Raw genomic sequence first — 26,907 nt, 5'->3', positions numbered from 1 at the left:
CATTTGTTTATTCCTGTGCCAGGTGCTGGGAATGATTATAACTTAGATTTTTGTCCTCTAGATGCTGTTTTTGTACAACAGCAGCTATATAAGCACCTACTTACCAGCACAGTACCACAGATGCTACAAGGGAGATCCTTTACCAAACGCCACAGTATCCAACAAAACTGAAGATACACATACCACCAGAAAGGTTATCAGAATCCTGCTCCTAGACATGCATGCAACAGAAATAGGTGCACATGTACATCAAAAGACGTGTATATGGATGTGGAGAAAAGGGAACCCTCCTACACTCTTGGTGGGATTGTAAATTGGTGCAGCCACTATGGAAAACAGTATGGAAGATCTTCAAAAAATTAAAAATAGAACTGTTACCAGTTTCGATTCCCTCTCATGGGACTTAAACCCACAATTAGAAGGGACCCAAGGAAGAACCCAGGGCTGGAGGACCTTGAACCCACAATCAGCCCTTTTCTTCCTCAGAGGGTGTCTTTTCTGTTCGGTATTGCAGATTTGAAACAAAACTGAGTGTTCAACACTACAAGCTTTATTCAATGGCCAAAGAATGGAGAAGCGGGAACTAAGTTCACAAATCAACTTCTCAGCCCTTGGGGCGACCCAGCAGCCGTTGTAAGGGGTCAGGCGATGGAGAGGAGAGCAATTCACAGCAACATGGGGACCTGGGCAGGCTTTTCTGGGAAATGAGGTTGCCGTCCGTCTTTGGTCCTTATGTGGTTTGTTTCCATTGTTGTCATGGCAGTTGTAAACTGTCATGGCACTGGTGGGTGTGTTATGTATCATGATAATATATTACAATGAGTGAATAATAAGCTGCGGGGTCTATGTCAGGTTAAGTCAGACTGCCAGGTTGCCTTCAACTGGTTTTGACTGGTTTCGACTATATGTCTCAGCCATCTCCTCCTTCCTCTCTTTGTGGTTTCCTGTAAGCTAAAGATAATATGTTAGGCTTGTTCTGAGCAGGGTTGTGGTTAATGTCTTATGGGTTTGGTGGGCCAGGTAACAGAATTACCATATGATCCAGCAATTCCACATCTGAGAATATATCCAAAGGAAACAAAAACACTAACTTGAAAAGATATCTGCACTTCCACATTCATAGCAGCATCATTCACAACAGACAAGACATGGAAGCAACCTAGTGTCCATCGACAGGTGAATGGATGAAGAAGTTGTGGTGTATATGTGTATATATACATATACACAATGGGATATTACTCACGTGTAAAAGATGAGGCAATCCTACCATTTGCGATAACAGGGGTGTACCATGAAGGCGTTATGCTAAGTGAAATAAGTCAGACAGAGAAACACAAATCCTGTATTTCACTTATGTGTGGAATCTGAAAAGAAAAAGGAAACCAAACTCATAGAAAAAGAGACCAGACTTGTGGTTACCAGAGGCGGAGAGTAGGGGAGAGGAGAAATTGGAGGAAGGTAGTCAAAAGGTACAACCTTCCAGTTATAAGGTAAGTTCTCGGGAAGTAATGTACAACATGATGGCTACAGCTGACACCGCTGGATGATATATAGGACAGTTGTTTAGAAAGTAAATCTTATGCGTTCTCATCACAAGGAGATTTTCTCTTTTTATTGTATCTATATGAGAAGATGGGTGTTAGCTGAACCTATTGTGGTAATCATTTCACAATACAGGTTTCCCTCACTATCCCAAAGTTCACTTTACACCTCTTCGCTTTTAAGAAAGACTTACATTAGGGGCCGGCCCAGTGGCGAAGTGGTTAAGTTCTCACGTTCCGCCTCAGTGGCCCGGGGTTCGCCAGCCAGGATCCCGGGTGCAGATCTACGCACTGCTTGTCAAGCCATGCCGTGGCAGCATCCCACATATAAAAAAAAAAAAGCAGAGGAAGATGGGCACTCATGTTAGCTCAGTGCCAGTCTTCCTCAGCAAAAAGAGGAGGATTGGTGGCAGATGTTAGCTCAGGGCTAATCTTCCTCAAAAAAGAAAAAAAAAAAGAAAAAAGGAAAGACTTACATTAGTACCTGTTTTTGTTAACCTAAAGAAATCCGAAGAGGATTTTTGCTTTTACAAAAAAAGATGTGAAAATAGCGTTCAGCATTTTTTTTTGCGGCGAGCCGGTTATGGAGGCTAAGCAGTCAAGCATACTGTCGTATTTCAAGCCAGCCACATCAGCCACAGCAGACAAGGAACCTCGACCTTCGACATCGAGGCAGCAGACATAGAAGACGGTGTAGACGTCAGTGACTTGCACGCCCTGATGGATTCGGACTTCGATGAGATGCTAATAGATGACGCTCTTCCTCTCTTGCCTCCACCCCAGTCCCCTGGACCTCCTACCACCCCAACCTCCAACAACTCAGCCTAACACCCCGTCATCACCACCACCACCTCTCGGCCTTCCTGTGTGCTCACTGCCTTCCTGATTCTGGTAAGTGAAACATCACTGTACAGACATTATTTCTGCTTTATAAAGGCTGTATATTTATCGTATCATTCCTGCTTTTACTATATGTTAGTGTTATTTTAGGTTTTATGTGTTATTTGGTATGATTTGATAGGTTATTGGGATCTGGGAACACTCAAGATTTTTTCCCATGTAAATTAACGGTAACTGCTTCTTTGCTTTACGCCATTTCACTCATGAAGGTTTTCACAGGAACACTCTACTTTCAGATAGTGGGGGAAACCTCTCTATGTAAATCAAACTGTCATGCTGTATGCATTAAACTTGTACTGTAAGGTATGTCAATTATTCCTCAATGAAACTAGGAAAAAACCCCTTTGCATTGTTCCCTGACAATGTGTGGATTTTATGATATGTGAAGTATACCTCAATAAAGCTGTAAAAAAAAAAAAAGACAGGTACACGAATGCTCATAGCCATATTACTCATAATAGCCTGAAACTGGAAACAACCCAAGTGTCCGTCAACAGTAGAATGTGCAAGCAAATTGTGGAACATTCATTCGCTAGAATAATATATATAAATAAAAATCAACAAACTATAGCTACAGGCCATAATGTGGATGAATCTTAAAAACGTTGTTGAGTGAAAGAAATCCAGCAAACAGAGTATATATTGTATGATTCTACTTATGGGAAGTTCAAAAGCAGACAAGATTAAACATACTTTTTTAGGGATGCATACTTAGGTGGTAAATCCATTAAGAAAAGAAAGAAAAGTGATTAACATGAAAGTCAGAATAATGGTTTCTTTTTTTTTAAAGATGGGCACCTGAGCTAACAATTGTTGCCAATCGTCTTTTTTTTTTTCTCCCCAAATCCGCCCAGTATATAGTTGTATATCCTAGTTGTGGGTCCTTCTAGTTGTGGCATATGGGACGCCACCTCAACGTGGCCTGAGGGGCAGTGCTGTGTCCACGCCCAGGATTCGAACCAGCGAAACCCTGGGCCACCGACATGTAGCGCGTGAACTTAACCACTCGGCCACGGGGCCAGCCCCAGAATAATGGTTTCTTTAGGGAGGAATGTAAGGGCTTGTGATTGGTATGGGGCCGTGAGTGGGGACCTTCAGAAGTTTTATAATATATCATTTCATTTTGTTTTTCTTTAAAAATCATTCCTATTGAGGTTTAACTTACGTACAATAAAATTAATATAACATGTTGTCTATGGATAATGTTTATACATGTATGTAACGTATAATGTAATCGGTACATTACTTACACAGATGTTGACTTTATACAACCATTAAACTGTACACTATGGGTGCTATATTTTACAGTTTAAAAAGTTAAAACAGAGTTTGAATACAGCAGAGGATCTTGGGAATCAGCCTGGAGCCAAGGTGAACATGAGCTAGCAGTTAGGGCTCAGTTAAAAACCATTAACACACGTTGGGAATAAGAATGAAGTGGACACCCAGCAGATGAGAAATGATCCTCCCGGCTCGTATGTGGAAGTATCGCTGGGTGGGCAGATCCCGATTGCCCAGGCAGGTCCTAAACCCAGGCCATGTGACTCACGAGCTTTTCCCCTTGAGAGCAGAAAGCAGATGGGCCCCTCAGAAGGTAGGCTTGATGCCAGCGAACATGAAGAAGATGAGGCCTCCACACCGTATCCCAGTGGTGCTGGCCCTCTGCTCATGCCCCACTTCTCCACACCTCCTTAGACGCTCAGCAGCCTGTGTACTCCTCTCTCTTCCCTTCCTGTCACATACCCATATCCAAAGTCAAGGCAGCTCTAAAGGCCAGCTTTGCTGCCTCCTGGTCCTGTCAGCACTGTTTCTATCATATCACACTGGCCAAAGGTATTTGTACCTTAGCCTTCATCTCCGATTATGAATGAAAGATTTTGTGTCCTATTAAAGAAATTTCTGTCACCGGTGACTGTTGTATGAGATGTATTTCGGGTGAAATGGGCCTTCCTCCCCCTGAAGTACAAAGTGTGAACTACACCACAATACACTAGTGTGGAGTACGCTGGTGAACTGCAAAGTGTAGGCCCTGGTATGATGTGCCCTGGGGAGAAGGCGTCAGGTAACTTTAAAAAAAGCACTGCAGGTGATTCAGATATGACAACCTGTATCCTGTATGACAACCTGTATCCTGTATGACAACCTGCCTTCTCTCCACACCCTGTCCCTCACCGAGAACCACCCATTTACAGGAAGGCCACTCACTGAGCAGATGTAATGTCTATCCATTCATTCATTCCACACCTCGTCCTGAACTCTAACTGTGTGTCTGGCCCTGGGCTAGCACTGGTGATTCAGGGTGGAACAAAACCAGGTGGGGGCCCCGCCTTCTTGCAACGGTTTAGTACAGGACACATGTTAATGGAGTCAAGCAGATAAAGCTGAAGTGTTAGAAATGTGGGTTTATTCACCAAAAAGAGAGATGAACCGAGAGTAGCGTAATAATCATGATTTTCAAGTATAAGATGAAGACATACATGACAGAGAATGGCTAGCTATTTTACATCGAGAAAAGACATAAAAAAGACATTAAAAAGGAGGTTTGCTGTTACATAAAGAATTTAATGTAGCAACTATCATCATCAGAAGGCCTGTTCTGTGTCAGCCATGGTGTTGTATTATATATCTAAGTCATAGATATAGATATAGATCACTTAAAATAGTGATTATACATATGTGCATATATATATCAGTCAATTATGTATGTAACAGTGAATATACATATCAATATTTGTTAAACATATATATATTAATAAACTCTCACAGAACCCAATAGAGATAAGGAATTAAGACTCAGAGAGATTAAATAACCTAAGGCCACAAGCTAATATATATATTTTAATAACACTTTACTGATATGTAATTCACATAGCACAAGATTCACCCTTTTAAAGTGCACAATTCGGTGGTTTTTAGTATATTCACAGAGTTGTGAATTACTGCCATCTAATTTTAGATAATTTCCATCACCCCAAAAAGAAACCCTGTACACACTGGACTTCACTCCTCATTCCTCCTGCCCGAAGCTCCTGGTAATCACTGATCCACTTTCTTTCTGTATAGATTTGCCTGTTTCGAACATTTCATATAAATGGAATCATACGATATGCAGCCTTTTCTGTCTTGCTTCTTAGCATGATGTTTTCAAGAACTATTTGCGTTGTAGCCTATATTAGTACTTCTTTTATTGCCAAATACTATTCTATTATATGGATATGCCACATTTTATTTACCCATTTATCAGTTGATGGACATTTTGGTTGTTTCCACCTCTTGGCTATTATGAATAATGCTGCTATAAACATTCGTGTACAAATTTTGTGTGGACACGTGTTTTCATTTCTCTTGGGTATAATTTAGAGGTGGAATATCTGAGTCATATGACAACTCTACGTTTAACATGTTGAGGAATTGCCAAATTGTCTTCCAAGTCAATGCCACCATTTTACAATCCTGTGAGCAATGTAAGAGGGTTCCCATTTCTACACATTCTTGCCGACATTATTTCAGCCATCTTAGTGAGTGTGAAGTGGTATCTCGTTGTGGTTTTGATTTGCATTTCCACAGAGATAGTATTTACTAAACTTTGACTTAAATTCAGATCCAAAGCCAGAGCTCTTAACCACTGTGCTGTAACATCTCATTCATGCTCTTAGAAGTAAGGACGGATCTTTTTGATAAGATTGTTACTCATTGAATTGAGTTTTAATTGTAATCTGTGGATTCATTTCTGGAAGCTTTAAAAAACAAGGTTCTTTTTTTATCTCAGACGTTGCAGGTATGTAAATCTGGTGCGGGTAAATGGTTAACGACCAATTGGAGGTGCTGGGGTCGGATGGGAGCTCTGACTTATTGCCTTTGCTGATTTCCGTGGTGTGACCACTTTTGCTCATCACCAATTTCAAGCTACCAACTTGAAGCCAGTTTGCAAAACTCCTGAAAATGCAACCATCAGCTCTTGCGAGCATGTGAGCTCGAGCCAGCTCCAGCACCGGGAACTCAACAAGGCACTCTTCAAACTGCAGATGTTCTCACATGTAAAAGAAGACAAAATGGTCACTAGTTGGACAAGATATAATTACATATGGAGAAAAATCTGAGAATTAATTAAAATTATTATGAGCAACAAGTAATTTTAGTAATGTGACTAGATACAAAAGAATTATACAAAAATAATTAACTTTCCTCACAAAAATATTAATTCATTAGAAAATGTGATGGTGAAGACTTCTCCGTCATAGTAGCAACTGCACAACAACAACCGCATAACCTACCTAAAAATAAATTTAATGAAGGAGGTGCAGTTTCTACAGGAAGAAAAGGCTGATTTTTTCTGAGGGGCATGAAAAAACTTTGAATAAAATGGAAAGATATATGCTGAAACCTTCCAGGAAGACTCAGCATTGTGTAATTATCATTTCTCCCTGAATTATTTTATAAATCAAATGCAATCTCAATTAAAATCCCAACAAGATATTTTTGGAAACTTTATAAGATGAATAGAAAGTTCACCTGAAAGGAGAAAAAATTTTTTAAAAAGGGGCCGGGAATAATTTGAGAAAAAGACAAAAGAGGAGAGATTCTATGTTATCACGTATTAAACCATATTACAGAACTACGTAAGTTAAAATAAAATCTGGTACTGGAGAAGGATTTATTGAAGATTAATGGAAAAAATAGATAATCTATAAATACACCCTAGTATGTGTGAGATAAAGGTAGACTTTCAAATTAGAAGAGAAAATCCCATAAACAGTATTAGAACAATTTGCAAGCTGGGGCACAGTTAGGGGGATGGGTTCCACATGGATCAAAGTTTTAAGTATAGAAAATTATACCCTAAAAATGCTAGAAGAAAATATGGAAGTAATTATTTTTGCAATTTTGGATTGGAGAAGTTGTTAAGTTGAAACCCAGATGCCATAAATTATACTACACAAAAAATTTAAACTTCTATACAATGAAAGAATGATAGACAAGTCAAAAGACAACGTAAAGTGTTGGTAGTACACATGTCAAATAACTAATATCACAAATCTGCAGAGTTGTTACAAATACAAACGAAAAAAATCAACGAAACTAGAAGGAAAACAAGCAAAGGCCACTTAAGTATATGAAAGAACTAAAAGTGGCCAATTAAACATTTTAAAAATACTCCATCTTTCTAGTAATTAAAATATATTTGTGCATTAATAATTTGTGAGTTAAAGCAATAACGTTAAATCTTTTTCTCTCCTTTTGAATTTGTAGGTTAAAGAGCTCTATAATATTCATTATTGGGGAGGGTATTGGGGAAACAGACACTACACATTGATATATGGGTAGATTGGTAAAATCTTTTAGAGTACAAGTTGTCCACGTGTTGGTAAAATTCTAAATATGCATATACTTTGGCAAAAAATAATTCTACTTCTAGAGTGTATGTACAAGAAAAAAAGAGGTCCAAGATCACATTTTAAGTCAAGGAAAGCAAGTTGCAGAACGCTATGTATGATATGATAGATTTTTTAATGCAAGATAGCAACACTCACAAATACACAAAAAGCATAAGAAGGCTGTGCACCAAACTGGTAGCAGTGGGTATAGCTGAAGAAAAGGATCATGGGAGACATTCAACTCTTTAGTAATGTGTTCTTCATTGTTAATTTTTATAGCAACAGGCATACATTTCTTCTGATTGGAAAAATTAGGCACAGTTAGTAATAAAAAAACAAAACCAGCAAACAGAGAGAGACAGACCACCTCCAACTCTGGAGTGCCAAAAGCATTCCCCCAGCCACCATATTCCCTTCTGTGTCCAAAAGCACAGGGAAGTGAGGAGGGAGTGTGGTTAAATGACTTCCTGAGCTCTTTGGGAATGCATGTCCCCATAGCAACAATGTTATAAATGTGGTGAGTTTCCAAGGCTAGTCCATTCTGTTATAGGTTAGGTGTAGGCTTCTGAGGCTATCTCATAAACCCAACTCCCAAATTTAATCTTGATCTCAAGCACTTATGTGTTCTAATGTCCAAATGCCTAGCTTTTGGAACACATCCTTCCAATCAGTAGAGAACTGCCTGGACAAGTAAATATAAGGAATAAATACAGGATTTGGGTGTGAACGTGGCAAGTTATGGCAATATGTTTAACGTTTTTAATTCTTTTTGACGGTAGAATGTTTCTTTGATTTCTCACTTGCTATTTGTGTAGCTCGTGAAGGCAATTGTATTTCTATTTTAGTATTGTGAGAAACAAAATTGACAACAGAATGCATAAATCTTTTGAGTGTATAATACTTTCTCGTTTTTGAACAGATAAATTTTTCAGAATATAGAGAAAATAGCAGTTCTTTTGGGAAAGGACTGTTTCTCCCCCCAGACATTTATTCTGGAGTGAATATTTATGGTCTAGATAGAATCCCCTGAAAATAGAAATGTTGTCACACTCTTGTTTATACGTAACATTTATTACAAATGGCAGGAAATGCTAATTTAAAACTAACTCTTAAAAATGAGTTCAGAGAAGCTTAGTTTAGGATTAATTTATAACTTGAACACTTTGAGGAATATTTGGGTCAATTTATTATGCGCTGAGATTGTTGAAAATTTATATGATGATTATTCTGATTCCATCTCTAAGCAGAAGTTTACTCTCAGTGGAAAAAAAACCAACAACATCTAAGGTTATTGAAATGCCATGCGTATAAGCATCCAGGCTCCAATTGCAATTTGCATATGCATGTGGGGTATGCACATTATTTGTCTAGGCGCGCACACACACACACAATCCTCAAAATTACCTGGAATATCAACAAATAATATCTTTCCCTTCCATGTTAGTGCAGCAATACTAGTCAGGTAGATGGTCGTTCTGTGAGACTCTGCAAGCATCTTTCTAATGACTGGTTTTATAGCCCAACTCCCCCATTTGGGGCCCACAGCAGTTTGCTCACATTCTGACAGTAAGCTAGTGACAGGCTCTCTGCAGAACAGAGCACTTCTCTGTCTACAGAATTCCGGGCACCAGGATGAACACATATGCACTGTCTACTTTGAGTATTTTTATATGACTCAGTATAAATGTATACATTCATAGCCTCATAAGCGCATATCTGTAAATATGGGGGTCTCAATAGCTCCATGCATTTTCCTCACTAGCCAAGGAGTTTTCTGGTATATTTTATAAATCCTCTACTATTCCTGCACAGGAAATACTAAATTTTTGAGGTTTTAACAAATATCATGTTTCACTTAAACAGTGTAGAAATTATCCTGGTGTAAGTACTTTTTTTAATGTTCTTGATTTTAACTTTTATCATTTTAAAAATAACATAATGCATGTTCATAGCGGAAGCATATAAAACACAGGTAAGTAAAAAGAAAAAAGTCACACCTAATCCTGCCACCTGGAGATGATAACCACCATGATAAACTTGATGTACACTTCCTTAGATTTTTTCTATGTACCTTTATATATGTATACTATTTCCCACAAAAATAGATTATTATACAGCTGTCTTAAAACCTTCAAACCTTGTTTTTAAAATTTAATATACCATGGATATCTTTACATTTCCAATATGATATTTAATGGCTGTGAGCCAAGGGCATTCTAGTTGCATGGGACCAGGAATTCCTTGCCCCAAAGACCCCGGCCTCTTCCAGGGCCCAGCCTCCTGGAGAGTGGGCTGTGCCACTGTAGCATCAAAATGTGGCCAAGGGGCAGCTGTTTCCGGGTGGTTGGATGTCCACATCAGTGTGTGTGTGTGTGTGTTCACAGTATGGAGCTAAGCTGGAGGTAGAAGAAGGTATGGACTACAGGCCAGGGACCAAGGGCCAGGGTCTGGGTTCGACATCCCCACACTACCTAAATTCAATCCTGCTCTCTAGATAATTTTGAAGCTACATTTTTCAAGTAAAAAGATAGACTATATTTAATTTAATGGTTTGTTAGATTGCTCTTATAACTTCAAAATATTTTTCATATGGCAGGCAGGTGGTCCTCCATTTGTGCTCAAGGTGGGCCCCCAAAAGGCTAGGAGCAGGCCTGAGTATGCATTTTCTATGATTCATAAGTTTTTAGAATGTATATTTTGTTTTGTTTAATAATTTACCTTTTCCTTGTGGCTGAAACGAGTAGGATATGAAAGTGCTCATTTATTGACTAGTTAAGATTCAGCTTAATATGGTATTTATTGAAGATTTATCATATTCCTCCACAGTCCGCTGAGTGGAGGGACAAGAGGTAAAAATACACAGCCAAACCCTTGTGGAGCCCACAGTCTTCTCAGGATCTCAGACATGTGAAATGATTACTGCACAGAGGGGTAAGTGCATCAGATGAGTGTGGACATAGATACGGAAGCCACAGAGCAAAAGGAGGAAAAATCTGTAGGTCAGGGTCCTGGGATCAATTAATTAACCCGGTCAACAATAACCTCACAGAAATCTTCAAATAGCTGAAGAAACCATCCCATCCAAGATGAATTATTATTAACTTTCTAAATAGTATAAAAATTGTAAAGTTTGACAAATTTAGTAAATTGGTCCCTTGACAAAGTAATCACTCAGGAATTGACTTTCAGCAAATGATTTTTAACTAATTGGCTTGCTTCCCTGAGGGCAAGCTCAGTTCAAGCTGGGACATAAAGAAGGCATAGGTTTGGAGGGGAAGGGCTGTGGCGACTGGTAAAGAAAGATGTTCTGTGGTGAGGGAAGAGCATGCGTGTCTTCTTGGAGGCGTGGAATGGAATGGTGTGTCCTGAGAACCATGTGCTGGAGTACAAAGAGTGAGATGAGGAAACAAAAGTAGACAAAGCTGGAGAGAAAGGCAGAGCTGCAGTCTGGAGGCCTTGTGGTCCTGGTCCCACGGAGTTTCATCCTGTAGGAGACGGAAGCCATCGAAGGATTTGAAACCAGGAAATGAGAACCTCAGATTTGCAATTTAGACAGATCTCTATGGCAGTGGTATGGAGGAAGAATTGAAAGTGAGCAGTCTGGAGGGAGGGAGTCCACCGCTGAGAAGGGTCACGAGGAGGGCAAGTTCTGGATTCAGACTGCCGGGATTGGGCATCTAGCTCTACCAGCTGGCAGCTGTGTGTTTGGGCAAGTTCCTTAGCCTCTCTGTTGACCTGTTTTCCTCATCTGTAAAATGCATGTCATAATAGCCGTGAAGATTAAAGGGAACCATACCTATAAAGTGCTCAGGGCAGAGCCTGCCATGTAGGAAGCTCTCAGTACACGCTAGCTATTATTATTAAAATATAATAATCATCTTTCAGTAGTTCAAACGAAAGATAAATGATGGTCTGAACTAAGGTACAGGCAGTGGAAATTGTAAGGAGGGGATGGGATGAGAAGGATAAGGAGTGGATTTGACAAGATTTTAGTAGATTACACTCAGGGGTGAGGAAGGAGGAGATTCCAGGTTGAATGACTGAGTGGAGGGTGTTGGTACCAAAAGAGTTTAGGAAGGCAGGCACAAGGCAAGGACAAGTTGGGTGGTGAAAGGTAATGAATTCTGTTTTGGAGATGTTGAGTTTTATGTAGCTGTGCGTCATAAAGGTGGAGATGTCCAGAAGGCAGATGGACATGCAGGCCTGGAGCTAGGAAGGAGAGGTAAAGGCCACGTGAGCTAAATGCCAGGGTAACAGACTCATTGACCAGAAATAGCCACACTGACGAATAAAAGTTATTTCATCTGTTTGGTCCTTGATGCATGACTTCTGTTAGTACCCAGAAGGGAGGGCACCTTAATGGTTACCTTAGGTGCAACTTCCGTCATAATATCTTTGCTGATCAACCCAACTGGGTAGGGTCTCTTCACTCTGAGACCCTTTGTTATGGACTGAATGCTTATGTCCCCCTCAAATTCGTATGTTGAAGTCCTAACCCCCAAAATGATGTTATTTAGAGGTGGGGCCTTTGAGAGGTAAGTAGAATTAGATGAGGTCCTGAGGGTGGGGCGCTGGTCTCACGGGATTAGTACCCTTGTAAGAAGAGACACCGGAGAGCTTGCTCTCTCTCTCCACACGCACAGAGGGAGGCCACGTGAGCGTGTAGCAAGAAGGCAGCCATCTACAAGCCGAGAAGAGAGCTCTCACCAGAAACCAACTCTGTTTGACCTTGATCTGGGACTTCTAGCTTCCAGAACAGTGAGAAAATAAATTTTTGTTATTTAAGCCACCCACTCTATTTTGTTGTGTCAGCTTGAGCCGAATAAAACACCCTTGAATAAAGGATTCTTTGTATTTCTTTCATTGTAATAATATACATTTCCTACTAATCCTTTTAGATACAGGCAGCGTGAGGGCAGGTCCTTCATCGTACTTATGTTAGCATTCTCTACATTGCCCTGTTTTGCCCATAGCAGACGTTCAATAAACATCTGATGACCTAAGGTCAGTTTTGAAAGACTCAAGATCATGCCACAATTTGTGTGAAGAGGGTCACAGAGAATACACGTAGGGCAGGTCCTGGGCAGAACCCTGGGGCAAATCAAGACTGGAGCTAAGTGGAAACAGACAGGATGGTTTCACTGTGAAATTTGGAGATTACAAAGAAAGGACAGAGTTTCCCAAAGGTCAGTGGGAAGAATGAAATGGCCAATGTGTCTGGCTAAGGCATATTTTTTCTTGAGCATGCACTATGCAAGCCATTACGCAAGATTACATTGTAGCTTGGTTATTTCGACTTGATGTGAAAAATTCCTATAGTTTTTGAGTTAGGATTTGTCTGAAACAAATGAGTTTAAGGTTAAAATCAACAAAAGTTCAGGTCTCTAATAATTTGATGTAATTCTATTTAAAGAAGAGGAAGAAGAACCGAACAAACAAACAAAAATCAATGGTGACAGTCTCCCCTCAAAGAGACAAAACGAAACAAAACAGAACAGGTTTTGTTTATTGCACTTCAAACTCTCACCAACTTTACTGGGAGTCACTTAAGGTTGACTGAACGTCCTTAACTGGAGACTGGGGGTGATTCTGTGAGTCTGTGTATTCCCTGTGGGGTGCCATGTGTGTGCTGGTGGTAATGGTAGGAAACACAGGGAGCTTTCCCCCAGTGTCTCAAGGCACCCCTCCCAAGCGGATGGGAGAAATGGGGAAGATTTATTCATTTTTCTCTCTGGAGCATCTTCCATTACCATCTTGCTAATCTCCTGAGCACTACTGGAAGCAAGGACTTTCTAGCATCATGCTTTCTGAAGCCCAACAGTAGAGAGGATGACAAGGGAGTATATCTGTGCTGACCTATCCACCCGAGAGAAGCCAGAGGCATGCGGGTCAATGGATGACACTTGCAGCCTGGAGCTGTGGGAGCTCTTAGACTTGGGCTTTCTGATACGTTTGGCTGTTAGGCACTTGAAATTTGGCTAGTCTTGGTTGAGATGTGCTGTGATTGTAAAATACATACCACATTTCAATTACTTAATTAAAAAAAATAGCTCATTACCACTTGCTTACATTGACCACAGGTTGAAATGATTTTTTGGTTATATTAGGCTAGATCAAATACATTATTAAAATTATTTTTACTTACTCCTTTTTACTTTTTTAATTCAGCAACTAGAAAACTTAAAATTACGTATGTGGGTCACATTCTATTTCTGTTAGAAGTAGACAGAGTCTATTATGTTAGACAGAGTCAAAGCCTTGCACCATCAAGGGACAGACACGTATCCTGGTCTCGACAGGGTGCAGAGCTTACAAGAATTCGTCTCTTCTCGTGTGAATCATGCCCAGCTGTGTATAAATGCAAGTTTATTGTTTGTGTAATTGTCCTCCGTGCATCCGGAGAGTCTTTCATCTGAGAATCTCAAACCTTAATTAATTCTCACTGAGGAGCTGGGGAAGGCTGGCATTCTTCGTTCTGTTTTACAGATGAGAAAACTGAGGACACGGGGAGACCTACTGACTCGCCCAGGGCTCCCCAGGGCAGAGCAGCAGAGCTCAGAATAGAAACTATGAGTCGTTGTAATTAATCACACATCTGGCCAGCAAACAATATTTTCTCTTCCTGATTAGGTGAGCCCCTTCAAAGTAGGAACCCTGCTTTTAAAATGCTATTTCCAACTAGTAACATACTGAACGCTCAGTGAACATTACACAACAGTAGTAGTCACGGCCACCAGATTTTAACACTTTTTGTCTTTAACAACTAGGTAAAATACAAAAGGGATAAATAAGTGGCCTTTTACATTGCACGAAATTTTTCATCCTCTGGGGAAAGAATTATTACCTCTTAATTTGGAAGCAGATAAACAAATCCTAACGTTGATAAGTTCACTTGCTATTAAAAGTAGATTTCCTGGGTCTTATTTTGATATTTTGAGGAGAAGACATTGCAAGCAAAGGCATGTTGGTTTGGATTTGGACTCCAGACCTGACATGGAAGGAAGCAGCTCTGGGCCTCTGTGGCCCCCGATGACACCCTCCGCCACCTTCTGCCCCTGAGATGGCTGTCCTTTCATAAGCTCGGGCACCAGAGGTCTGTGAGTGAGGTGAGGTTTCTCAAAAGGGCACGCTTTCATCCAACTTATTTGGGAGGGAATGCCATCGGAAACGGACGTCAGGCTTCTCAGCCAGAAGCTACATGAAGCAAATAGTTTCTTTCAAGTCTTTGTATTAATTTTTCTTGTGCTGAGTAGAATAAAAAAGAATAAAATCTACACACAGCCTTGTGATTACATTCTCTTGGATTGAGACTGATTTTCAGCATCACTCTAAAATATTGGGCCTCAAGGTGCATGAGACTAGGAGCAGAATTAGGAATTAGGGAGTTATAGAAACCATTCATTCATGCATTCAACAACGTGTACCCTCTATTATGGATTCCAAAAATATTTATTTTAAATGCATGAGTAAAAGGTTTCTACATCCCCTTAATTCTGTTCCTTGTAAAAATTATTTGAATAAAATGTAATATTTTTCAAGAATGGTTGAAGGATGTTCATTTTTGCCAGTACATACATATATGTCCAAAGGAGTGTGTTCATACAATGCCCTCTCGACTTTCATTGCCAACAGACTTCGGCCTGATCAGTTCTCAGTGTGTCATCTCGTCCTTGTGACAGGAAATATGACTGGAGTGCTGAAAGGTTTTTAATTATGCTTGCAGTTGCCTCAAATAATGATAGCCTACTTGCAGGCACATGTCTTACAGGAGAATCATAGTCTGTGCTTTGTGCATCAGACAGATTCTTTCACTTCCTTTGCCTGTTGCTTGAACCAGAAAAATGGCTTAGAGAAATTCGTGCACACTTCCCTGCCATCCCCACCCATGATGACCAGGCTGAGTCAATGGGAGAAGAGTTTCAATACCTTTGGCGTCTTTGATACTCCAGGCCCAGAATAGAAGGGGAGGCGGTGAGTGGGTCGAGAAAGGGAGCTGCCGCGGACTCCGTCCTAGACAATCCTTCTGCACTTGAAGTTTCTCATTCCTTCAAAGCTGATGAATTCCACTTCAGGAGTGGGGGTGGGGAGCAGAGGAAGGGTGAGGTAGAGGAGATGATAATATGTGCATGTCAAGCCCTTTACACATTTTTTCCGAAATGTTCTCTGCAAATCTCATTGGTCACCACTTCCTGCCCAGCTGTATTCATTCATTTTCTGATTGTTGCAAAGTCATTCGGCACCGCCCAACTAGACCAGTGTGGTACTGATTCTAGCACATCTCTGTTGGCAGAGAAATCAGGAAGACTTTAAAACACAGTGATCATTTAACTTTGCAGTAAAATGGATGATTTTGTAGGCCTTCATTGCTGACTCTGAAGTCGCAATTTTTACACAAATCTAGTAGTTATGAGTTCAAGCCAATGAGACAGCTTGGAGAGCTGGGTTTTCAATATGTGGAGGGAAGAGGGAGTCACTTCATGGATTGATGCCTCTGAACCCTCCACTCCAGAAGAAGATCTATAAAAACAGACTATCTTCCTTCTTTCAGCAATCGGGCTAAATCTATAGTAGCTAACCCCCAGGGAGTATTCTCTGAATGACAGCTGAGCAGACAATGGGAAGAATTGTTTCCCACTTAAATCTTTACTTAAGAAAGCTTTATGCAAAGTATAAATTTTCAAATGATGATGAGTTGAAGTATTGAGACTGTAACATGTTGGAGTGGGGTTAATGAATCTATGATATTTTGCAGCGGGGGAGGTAGGGGAAATAATAGACTAATGGAATTTGAGGGTGTTATGAATACAGAAAACAAATATTTTTCCCTTCTGCTGGGCCCTCCATGGACAGTTCTTAGGACATGGTCCATAGCAGTTCTGTACGTGGGCAGCCCCCTCTCCTCCTCATCAGCAGCCGCAGGACTCTGCCGGGGCAGGAGCGTGGCGCCTCTGCCTGGGCTCTGATTCATGCCTGTAGAATAGCAATCTGCTCTGGGTGCACCGAGCACAATGCAGGCCCTCTAAGCTGCCACTCATTTGGGGCCTGCTAACACTCCAGGCCCTTGTTTCTGATTCTCGGCATTGTCGGGGCAGGGGATGTGGGGAAGGCTGCACACTTCCATGCTGGGAAAGGCAGGGCCCCTGGCGGCCCCAGCAAGTCATCAGATGGCCCAGACAACAGCGGCAGCCAGACGAGCTGGAGGGGTGCTTACACCTCTTGGCAAACTTGCCAAACATTCAGGAATTTGGGGATTGTGGTGTCAAAAAGTCTGGTCTCTGCCCCCTGGTCCTCCAATTCCAAAAACAACCCCACCTCATTAAAAATTCTTTTGGCATGGCAGGCTATTACAAAGTCTGATTGTAGTGCCAACGTTTCTCTAATACCCTTCAAACGACAGAGCTGACAAATTTCCAGCAGTACTGGGGCAGACATCAAACTATATAATCTCGACCTGGTTAGATAAAAGGTGATGGTGGTGAAGGTGACCGATGGGGGATCATGATGGGCAGACAGGTGACATGGGGAAGATTGAAGTAGCAAGCTTGTTGCTAATCTCTACACTGTGGGCAAAAGAAGTGACGTATTAAAAACATCATACCCAGAACATATTCATTCCAGGAGGGAGCAACACATTCTTAAACTCATAGTTTAGCTGCACATAAGAGGCAAGGCTCGAGCTTGTCTCTAAGCAAAGACTGGTATTGATGCCCAGTCAATTTAAAGGACAAAAGGGACCATGAGACTATTTTAGGATAAAAATAACAGCTACTACTTTTTGAGCTCTATGTTCCAGAGATTTTAAATATATTAGCTGACTTAGGCCTAATGGCAGCCTTGTCTGATAGATATCATTGTCCCCAACTTATACACCACTGAAGATTCTAAGGCCCAGGGCAGTTAGCAAAGTTCTGCCTCACCCCAAAGCCAGTATTCTCAGATTCACTGTGCTCAGATGCCTTTCCGGGGCTAGAAGGAGCGTAAACCTAAGACCATGAAACAAACGGTTTTTTTCCTAAAGAATTCCGGTCTTCCTTGAGCTTGGATCAGCTCTTTGTCTTAAAGAGGTAACCACTATTGCTCTTTGCAGACGAGAGAAGACGACTAATGCTGGGACAAGCAGCGAGCCTTCCATTTCTCTGAATGAGCTAAAACTGGACCAGTGAAGTCCAGCCTTTGTGATACTTCCTTGTCTCCTCCTTGACCAAGAATGTCTGGATGCCCTGAGTCAGTCGGAGTGCCAGTGCTCCTTCGACCTGGTGCACAACTTAACAGGAGTCACCAGAAGGACTCAAAACTCTGGGTCAGGAAAAGCCAGTGCCGTTAAGTTGGCACAGCTAAAACCATTCGGGTGCCAACCTTGTGCTCCTGGATGCAGCTCGTTCATTCATCTATTTGTTTCTTCATTCAATAAACAGCTATTCTAATGACTCTATTAAATACAAAATGCGAGGTAAAAAGTTCAAGTAGTACAAATAATAGACAGTGAAAAGTAAGTCTCTCACCCCTTCCTCCCTTCCTTTGCTTTGGGGCAACCACTATTACTAGTTTTTTTGGGATCCTTCTAGAGACAGTCTAGGCACAAAGCTACCTGTCCCTTGGTTTTCTTACCTGTTATCCAATCCTTGCTACAGCCTGGGCACTGGTTTATATGAAGTGATGGCCAAGACTTGGCCTCTGCCCCTGAGGAGGAGATAGACACACAAACCAACTGCCACCACGTGACTGACAGGTGCCCTCTTGGAGGTCCTTGTGGGAGAGGTGGTGGTCTGAGTGGATCAGAGTTGAAACGTCTATGTGTCTGATCAGCTGTCACAAGTACATTGTTGTTACTAATAGTGAAGTGTCAGTGTTTGCAAGTTATGTTTAAAAATAGATTAGAGCTTATTCCTGTGACAATCACCCCCACTTGCATTCTAATTTGCTTTTGTGAGTGACAGCGAAAGGTGTGGAGATCAAGCTGGCTCACTGAGAAGTGTGCCTGACCCTGGGCACACCCATGGTGTGCCCTCTTATGAATGTGATCTGGTGTACATTCTGGGGGTTGAAAATTTCAGACATCCAGGAGCCAAGGAGGATATTGTTTCCTCATTTTCTGGGATGCCACTAAAAAGCTTTATCTCAATAGTACACGCCTTCCATTTAGTTGAGATGTTGATCTTCTAGTTGCCTGGTTTCAAAATGTTCCTACATGTACAAGAAGGGAAGTCAGGAGGTAGCAAAGCTGCCCATCTGGATTGAATACCGTCCGGGACAGGAGTTTGTGCACAGTGAGGCCGATGAGGTTTTGCAGACTCAAGAGACAGCTGACCGTGATGCACGTGCACACGAGCTACTGGTGGACGGCTTGCAGCACATGCCTTCGGGCCAGCTCGGACTTACAGGAGTGACTCAGGAGCCGGGGGACTTTGAAGAGGGGCACACAGGGATTGTCGGGTTCACAAAGAGTCCACGTTTACTGTGGTTCACCTGAATTCTCACCCTGTATTGAGTCTTACTTCCAGTATGACTATAAACCAGCTCCAGACGCAGACGCAACCTCGACGTCTGATAGGGAGTTAAAGAAAATAAAAAATGGCATACATACGTCCCACATGATTTCCAACCCCAGCTATGAGTTGGCTCTGTTTCATTCACCCAGCCAGAGGCAGAGAGAGCTCTGCAAACTCCAGTGGCCCTTTCAAAAAGTCTGGTCTCCATACTGCCTTCAGGAGAAAACCCGGGGCCTGTCTGAAGTGCCCTGTTTCAGTTTCTACGGCAGCTTGCCTTTTGGCTGTCCTAGGAGAGAATGTGGCCTCAGTACAGTCTCCTCTTGAGCTTTCAAAGGGGCCCCTCTGAGGGCAACAAGGTTTGCTGGTTATTACGACACACGAGGAAGAAATGCATCTTGGAATGAACGAAGCACACTTGAATTGCTGAGGGCAGGATGATCTTTCCCGAGGACTTTTTCCCTCAGGAGTTCAAAATGGCAGCCCACCTTGACAACAGGGTCTCTATGCTCACTTAAGTTTTCATATTATGTCAGAAAAGTGTAGATACAATTCTCTTCCCTCACTAAAGAAACTCAAAACACAAATTTGTACAGTTAAACTTCCATCGAAAAAATACTGCAATATGTTATTACTCTTTTTAAAGCCCACTGTAAATGCTATGATACAGGGCATGGAGGTGGGGAGGGTTCTGCCCCCTTCCTTTCCTCCCTCCTTCTCTCTCCCCCTCCCTTCTTTCCTTCCTTCCTTCTTTCCTTCCTTCCTTCCCGCCTTCAAGTAATATGAAGCAGAACTAGATCTGAGTGAAATCTTGCCTTTTTATTCAGTTTTTTTGCCTAGCCGAGTTAAATAAAGCACAAAAAGAGTGCATTTTCCAAGTACCTTATGGGATTCTGTCAATTTCTTTCTTCCTCATGCTTTGAAAATGACCCCCAAAGAGATAAAATTACTTGCATTGATTCCTACAGAAAAGCAGCCAAGGTTTTATTAAAAACACTGCCCTTCATATTCTTGCATATTTTCTTTCCCTCTCTAATATGGGAGGATATCAAATGTAAAAGAAATACAAATGTAAAACACTGCTCCTTTCATCTTTGCTCAATTTCCAAAGTCTTCTAACACATCACCTTATTTTTCTTTATTAAACTTTAAAGCGGAGCGAGTTGCACGCTGTGTTTGAATTTCGAGGGCATCGGGGACTCTGATGGGCTCTCTGCGTTGCGTCGTTCACTGGGTTCTCATGAGATCTTCTCACCCTGCACTGGGACTGGCAAAACCCTTTTATACCTTGGGGAACACATTGAAACGAATTGGTTTCCTATGGAACTCAGAATTCTGGAAGTTCATCTTCTTTGATGTGACTGGATTCTTTTATTTTTAAGAAAAAAAGATGAAAAAACATCATTGATACCTGGTTGAATAAATAAACTTTAAAACAAGTTCAGGATTTCCCTTCAAACTCATATTATGTATTATTTGAGTATTTCTTGGAACGGCAACACTCTGAAATACATATGAAAAATAATTTGATGATGAAATATAATGATAAAAAATAATTTAATGAAAAACGTGTGATGACCTAGATTTCTTTCTTTTCTTTTTTTTAATTCTCAGCCTAATTTTGTTCACGAGAACCTGTCCCTGTCAAAAGCTACCTCTAAAACCCTGGTCATGGAGCAGACTCTGTAGCCAAGCGGGGGCAAATGTTGTGATAACAAGTGAAGTGAAAAGAAAAAAAGACTTCAAAATTTCATGTGTTTTAAAAAAGACTGAAAGGAAGCATACTCAAAGAATATCCTAGAATTATTTGTCATATTTTTCTCCTTTCTGTAATTTTTGACAATTACTGTTCTAACAACAACATTAACAAAAAGACTAACCATGGTCCTTGTATTCTTAGTGGGTCCGATTTATCCTGGACCACCCTGTACTTGGAGGTGTAGACCTCTGACTTTTAAAACGTTATGTACTTTAAATTCTGAATAACTTATCAGAAACTATAATGGTGCCGAATAAAATCTCAGCCCTGAAAGAAACAATACTGGAACCACACGGTACGTGCCGGGATAAACATTTGAAAGCAGGTGAATCATGAGGTTACTAACTCGGTAATGAGCACACCTGAGTTCTGATAAGCATGACCCACCGGCACATGGTGAAATCCTCGATCCACAGCGAGCATCTCATCTTCACTGAGCTCATCGGGATGAGCCTTTCGTCCCTATAAAGCCAGGCACAGGTTCACCCTTCGGGAATGTTTAACACCCTCTTGGAAACGATGCCAGAATCCAGGGCTTTGACAGCTTGGTGAAACCTTATTTTATCCTGAGATAGAGAAAAACCTGACTCTGGGAAGGGCTAAATTTTCAAAGGCAGTACCATGTTGCAGCAGTAAGTTAACTGGCAGGTCTTGGGGCGATGAGAGCGCCTTTGAACCTGCTGGGAAGTTTAACAGCAAGAGCGCAGATTCCTGGGAGAAGATCTGTTACTAAGAGAAGATAAGGAACTAGCAAGTAGCTTTCCAGCTGGACAAAGAGGCAGGAGACAGAATCCATCGGCTCCAGAACCCACGTTCAATTCTTACACCGCGTTGGGGGGAGAGAGGAAACACAGAGAAATTTATGGGATGGTGTTGAAAATACATGCCCAAAACAAGAAGTTGGGCAGATTCATTTTCTTTTCGTATTATAGGCTAGAATTTAAAATATCGGTTTGAAGAGGGAATTAATTGGACTTGGTGGAATGACAAGTCAGGAGCCACTAAGGCATCTGGTGATTTACTAATGCCAACGCCAGTTCTCTGCCCAGGGACTCTCTTTGAAGTCAGGGGATGCTGGGGACACAGCGGGTGAAGGGAGGAATGGGAATCAGAGTGACAACAGGCTTGGTAGTCAGATCATTACTTCTAAACATTTATTGCTTTTCCCTTCCTCATTCATTCAGCAAACACCTCATGACCTGCTCTCTGTGCCTGGCGTGCTATTGGGCGTTTGGGACTCGACCATGAATACAGGAGAATTCCTGCTCGTAGAGTCTAGAGGTAATTTCAAATACTGACCAACTCCTGTTCTCCTTCTCAATAGGAGGAGCAGCTCTCAAGAAGTGATGCCCTTCTCCAAGTTTCTACAACCTTATGTCTCTAATTTCAAGATATTTCTTATTTCACACAATTTTACTCTTTAATAAACGCAATTCATTAAGTATATAAAAGTGGGTTTAATATTGATGTTGTTTACAAGTCTTTTTCACCTAGTAAATTAATTCGCTAGAAAAGGAAACCCCAAGTCAGACAGATCTTCCATTTGGATTTTTTTTTTTGGGGGGGGGGAAGATTGTCCCTGAGCTAACATCTGTGCCAATCTCCCTCTTTTTGCTTGAGGAAGATTGTCCCTGAGCTAACATCTGTGCCAATCTTCATCTATTCTGTATGTGGGACACTGCCGCAGTATGGCTTGATGAGCCATGTGTAGGTCCATGCCTGGGATCCGAACCCGTGAACCCCAGGCCACAGAAGCAGAGCACGTGAACTTAACCACTACACCACTGGGCTGGCCTCTGACTGTCATTTTTTAACACTATGGTTTCTATGTTGATTTCATGAGCCTTCTTTTCCAAATGTGGGAATCCACGGATAGCATTAGAGGTTTGACCTGTTGGGGGAGATGGATTATTTTTTGCCAGTTAGAGACCTAGCCAGTCTGAAAACTACCACTAAAGGGTTTTTGTTTGTTTGTTTTTGCCTATAAAATATTAACTGACAGCCATAAAACCAAAATGTAAAGTTTTTTTTTTTTTTTAAATCTCTGTTTTGTCCTACCCAATGTTCCCCAAAGGGAGGGGGAAACTTCTGTAACTTTCCAAGAAGTAAAAACCAATTAACATTTAGAAAAGTTACATTACACTTATAACCGGTAATGCAGTGAGTTTTCAGAAGAGTCAGAATATAAAATAAGATTCAGATGCCTGCTTCCTTGATAGGCTTACATTACTTTGACTAATAATCTCAATAGTTCCCATTGCATGGAAAAATTTTAGTTTCTCAAGAATGCCATGGGGATGGGACATGGAAGGCCCCCAGTGATCCCTGCCTCTGGATATTAATGCCCTCTGTGGTCCCCTCCCATATTATAAGAGGATTGGTCTGCGTGACAAAAGAATACGGCAGAAGGAATGCTATGTCCTTTCTTGGGCTAGATCATAAAAGACATTCTGGCTTCTGCCTCTCAACCTCTCTCTCTCTGACCATTCCCTCTGGGGGACACCAGCTGCTGTGTTGTGAGGACACTCAGACAGCCCTGTGAGTCATCAAGTGCAAGGTCCTGAGGCCTCCTGCCCACAGCCATGTGAGGGAGCCTTATTGGAAGCAGAGCCTCCAGCCCCACATGAGCCTTCGGATGACGGTAGCCCCTGCTGACAGCTCGACGGCAGCCTCGTGAGAGAACCTAAGCCAGACTCACTCAGCTGTGTCACGCCCAGACTCCTAACCCACAGAAACTGTGTGAAACAATCAATGCTTTTTGGGTTAAGCTGAGTTTTGGGGTAATTTGTTATGTAGCAATAGATAACTAGTACGAGGCCTTCTCAAACCTGAGATGCATTTATCCTCTGGTTCACATATCACGCTGGTAATATCTGCCACGTGGAATATTCTCACTGGGAGTCTTGGGAGGTTTTAAATCTCCTCAGTTCCCTGCACATCATGTGCATTAATAACACACATATCCGTGTGTATGCATACATACATGTAAAGAGAGCTAATGCATATCCATGTGTATGCATACATACGTGTAGAGAGAACTAATGCATATCCGTGTGTATGCATACTTACATGTAGAGAGAGCTAATGCATATCCGTGTGTATGCATACATACATGTAGAGAGAGCTAATGCATATCCGTGTGTATGCATACTTACATGTAGAGAGAGCTAATGCATATCCGTGTGTATGCATACTTACATGTAGAGAGAGCTAATGCATATCCGTGTGTCTGCATACATACGTGTAGAGAGAGTTAATGCATTTTTTTCTCAACACTTTTGGAAGTTCATTTCCCATTTTAAAGGTAATACATGTTTAGTAAAGAAAATGTGAAGGGAAAGTTAAAAAAATTACCCATAAGAGAACTACTGTTAACATTTGAGTGTACTCCCCTTGAGCTTTCTTTCAGGGTGTTTAAAAGGCAGCTGTGGCCATATGCTATATTCCATGTTTTCAACAAGCCAAATTCATTTTCTTTTATAACAAAACCCAACAATCGCCTTGTTCATCCTTGTCATTCAGCTCCCTGTTCAGAGTGACAGGTTCTCAGGAAAATCAGATGCAACTGGCCCTGAGTGTGCAGAAGGCCAGTGAGAGTGTCGTGTGCTGGAGCCAGGCCCTGGCAGGGAGCAACCAGTGTCTGAAGGCGACAGACACGTGGGAAATGATTCAGACCAACCGGCAGTCGCCTCTGTGCACATTCTTTTTATTTCCAGTACTAACATGCGTGTAAGGAGCCACTCCCTGCCTGCAACAACTCAGATTTATATGCACGAACTTCTGAGGGGACTCCACACTCCCTTATTCTCTGTTCCTCTTCAATAGGGCTGCTTGGAGATGCGGGTTTACTGAGATGCTGATGAGACCCCAGCAGGAGGGCCCTTTCCAAGGCCCTGAGAGGGCGGCTAGCTCTGCGTTCACCGAGTCATATATTTTTACCAGATTTGCGAAGTAAGAAACTAATCACGATTGGTTAAGACTGCCATCGCGGCCTGCTCTGCCCCTGCAAACCCCCAACCCACGTACACTTTCCTTTATGCAGGGTGGGGTTGAGGGGTTGCAGGCATTTTATTTTCATAAATTTTATATTCTTTCTCTTAACAGGGCCCAAAAGTTTGCATAAGTTTCAGGACCTAAAATGTAAGGTATGACTCTTGGTCTTTAAATTGCCAAAAAATATATGTTCAAACAGTGTTTTCAATTGCTTTGTACTGTGGGCATAATCTATTATGCCTTAGTCTGAGTTGTTGTCGTTGGGACGTTCAGGCTGTGAGAGTCAGAGAATGAGAGGGTTTCTAAGGCTCAGTCTGTTCTGATGGTTGGATGTGACTCCCGGCGTTGATCCATGAGCACCCTAGGTCCTCAAGAGGCTCTCCTCCCTGTGTCCATGTTCTTTGACTTATGGATACTTGTTGAAGAAAACAGCTTCCTCTCCTGTGTCCACTGTGACTCCTCAATTAAGAAAGAATCAAATAAATTTAGCCTCCTCCACGCAACGCCTCTGAACAGAAAAGGAATTCAGAATATATAGTACCAACCAGGCGGGTGATCAGCTCTATAAAGGACTGTGCTGTGCGCTGAGTGCTTATTCGTTTCACCTGTTGATCAGAGGACTGTGTTCTTCTTTTAAAAACATTTTGAAATTTGAAAATCCAACCAATGCCTGCTGTGGCAGCCAGGGAGATGGCGCTGCTCGGTTGTCCCTTTAAGAGAACCTGCTGGGGTGCATAGTAGGGCAACAAGCCCAGCTGCCACATCTTTGGAACCGCTGCAACACCCCGTTCAGAGCCCCCGCCTCTGGCTACTCCCAGCCGGTGCCTGAACGCTGCTGAGGTGGAGCTGCAGTGCGGGCCCATCCTGCCTGACTCGGGATTCCTCTAACGGGCAACTTTGGCTCAGATGCTCCCCGCAGCTGGCAAGCCCTCTCAGAACCGCTCTGGGTCCTGAGGCTCTTTCTTGACAGTCTTTCCTTCCCTCTCTCCCTTCACAGGCACAGACCTGATCGCAGCTGACTGCCCTCCCTGTCTGTTCCTGCTCCCTCCTCCCTCTACCCTTCACAGGCTTTCCCCCAATAAATCTCTTGCCTGTCAATTCCCATCTTAGCATCTGCTTCTCTGAGCATCTGAACTGACATCGTGTACATTGTTAAAAATGAACGAATCCAGAAGGGCTTATAGGAAGAAACAGCAGTTCCCTGGCCCTCCCCTTGGGTAACCCCATCCGTAATTCTCTCACACGGGGAAGCACTTTGAACACTTTCTCTTTTTAGTTCTTTTGGCGGGTACCTCTGTATCTCTAAAATAATATGTTTATGCCATATTGTTTATGTATTTATTTTTATTGTTTGTTATATATTTTATACATTTGTTGTATGTGTAAATATATGTAATATATTTATTTATTATTGTTTATTGCCATAATATGTTTATGCCATATCTTTCTTATTTTTTTAACTGGTGAAGTATAACTGACATACAATAAAATCACTTATATTTACAGTGAGCAATTTGAAAAGTTTTCACATTGGTATGCACCGTCAAACTATCACCACAATCAAGATGGCCAACACGCCCATCACCTCTGAAAATTTCTTCATGTTTAAAAGTTTCCTCGAGTTTAAAATCACCCCCCCCACCTCTCTCTACAGTCCCCAATTTGTTTTTGTCACTACAGATTAGCTTCATTTTTCTAAAATTTTATATCAATGGAATTATACGGTATGTACTCCTTTTTCCTGGCTTCTTTCTCTCAGTGTCATTATTGTGAGATTCATCCAGGTTGCTCTGTGCATCTGCAGTTCATTGTTTATCGTTGCTAAGCTGTGTACCCCTCTGCATGCATGTCCG

The 26,907-nt window shown here is 41.7% G+C and overlaps 2 long non-coding RNA genes across 2 annotated transcripts; one reads left to right on the top strand and one right to left on the bottom strand.

The window, feature by feature from the left end:
* Positions 1-528: 528 nt before the first annotated feature.
* Positions 529-2,156, bottom strand: LOC139076025 (uncharacterized). The gene is made up of 2 exons (XR_011527228.1): positions 2,018-2,156; positions 529-1,832 (listed from the first exon to the last, which is right to left on the bottom strand). It is a non-coding gene; the product is annotated as an uncharacterized lncRNA (long non-coding RNA).
* Positions 2,157-2,306: 150 nt separating this feature from the next.
* LOC103551398 (uncharacterized) lies at positions 2,307-26,523 on the top strand. Its single transcript, XR_011527227.1, has 5 exons — positions 2,307-2,432; positions 10,643-10,747; positions 22,246-22,342; positions 24,887-25,012; positions 25,166-26,523. It is a non-coding gene; the product is annotated as an uncharacterized lncRNA (long non-coding RNA).
* The last annotated feature ends 384 nt before the right edge of the window (positions 26,524-26,907 follow it).

This window comes from Equus przewalskii, chromosome 15, assembly GCF_037783145.1.
Source record: "Equus przewalskii isolate Varuska chromosome 15, EquPr2, whole genome shotgun sequence".
NCBI classification, from domain to species: Eukaryota; Metazoa; Chordata; class Mammalia; order Perissodactyla; family Equidae; genus Equus; species Equus przewalskii.
Note: the sequence above shows the minus strand (reverse complement) of the source record. Positions and strands in the feature narration are given on the sequence as shown.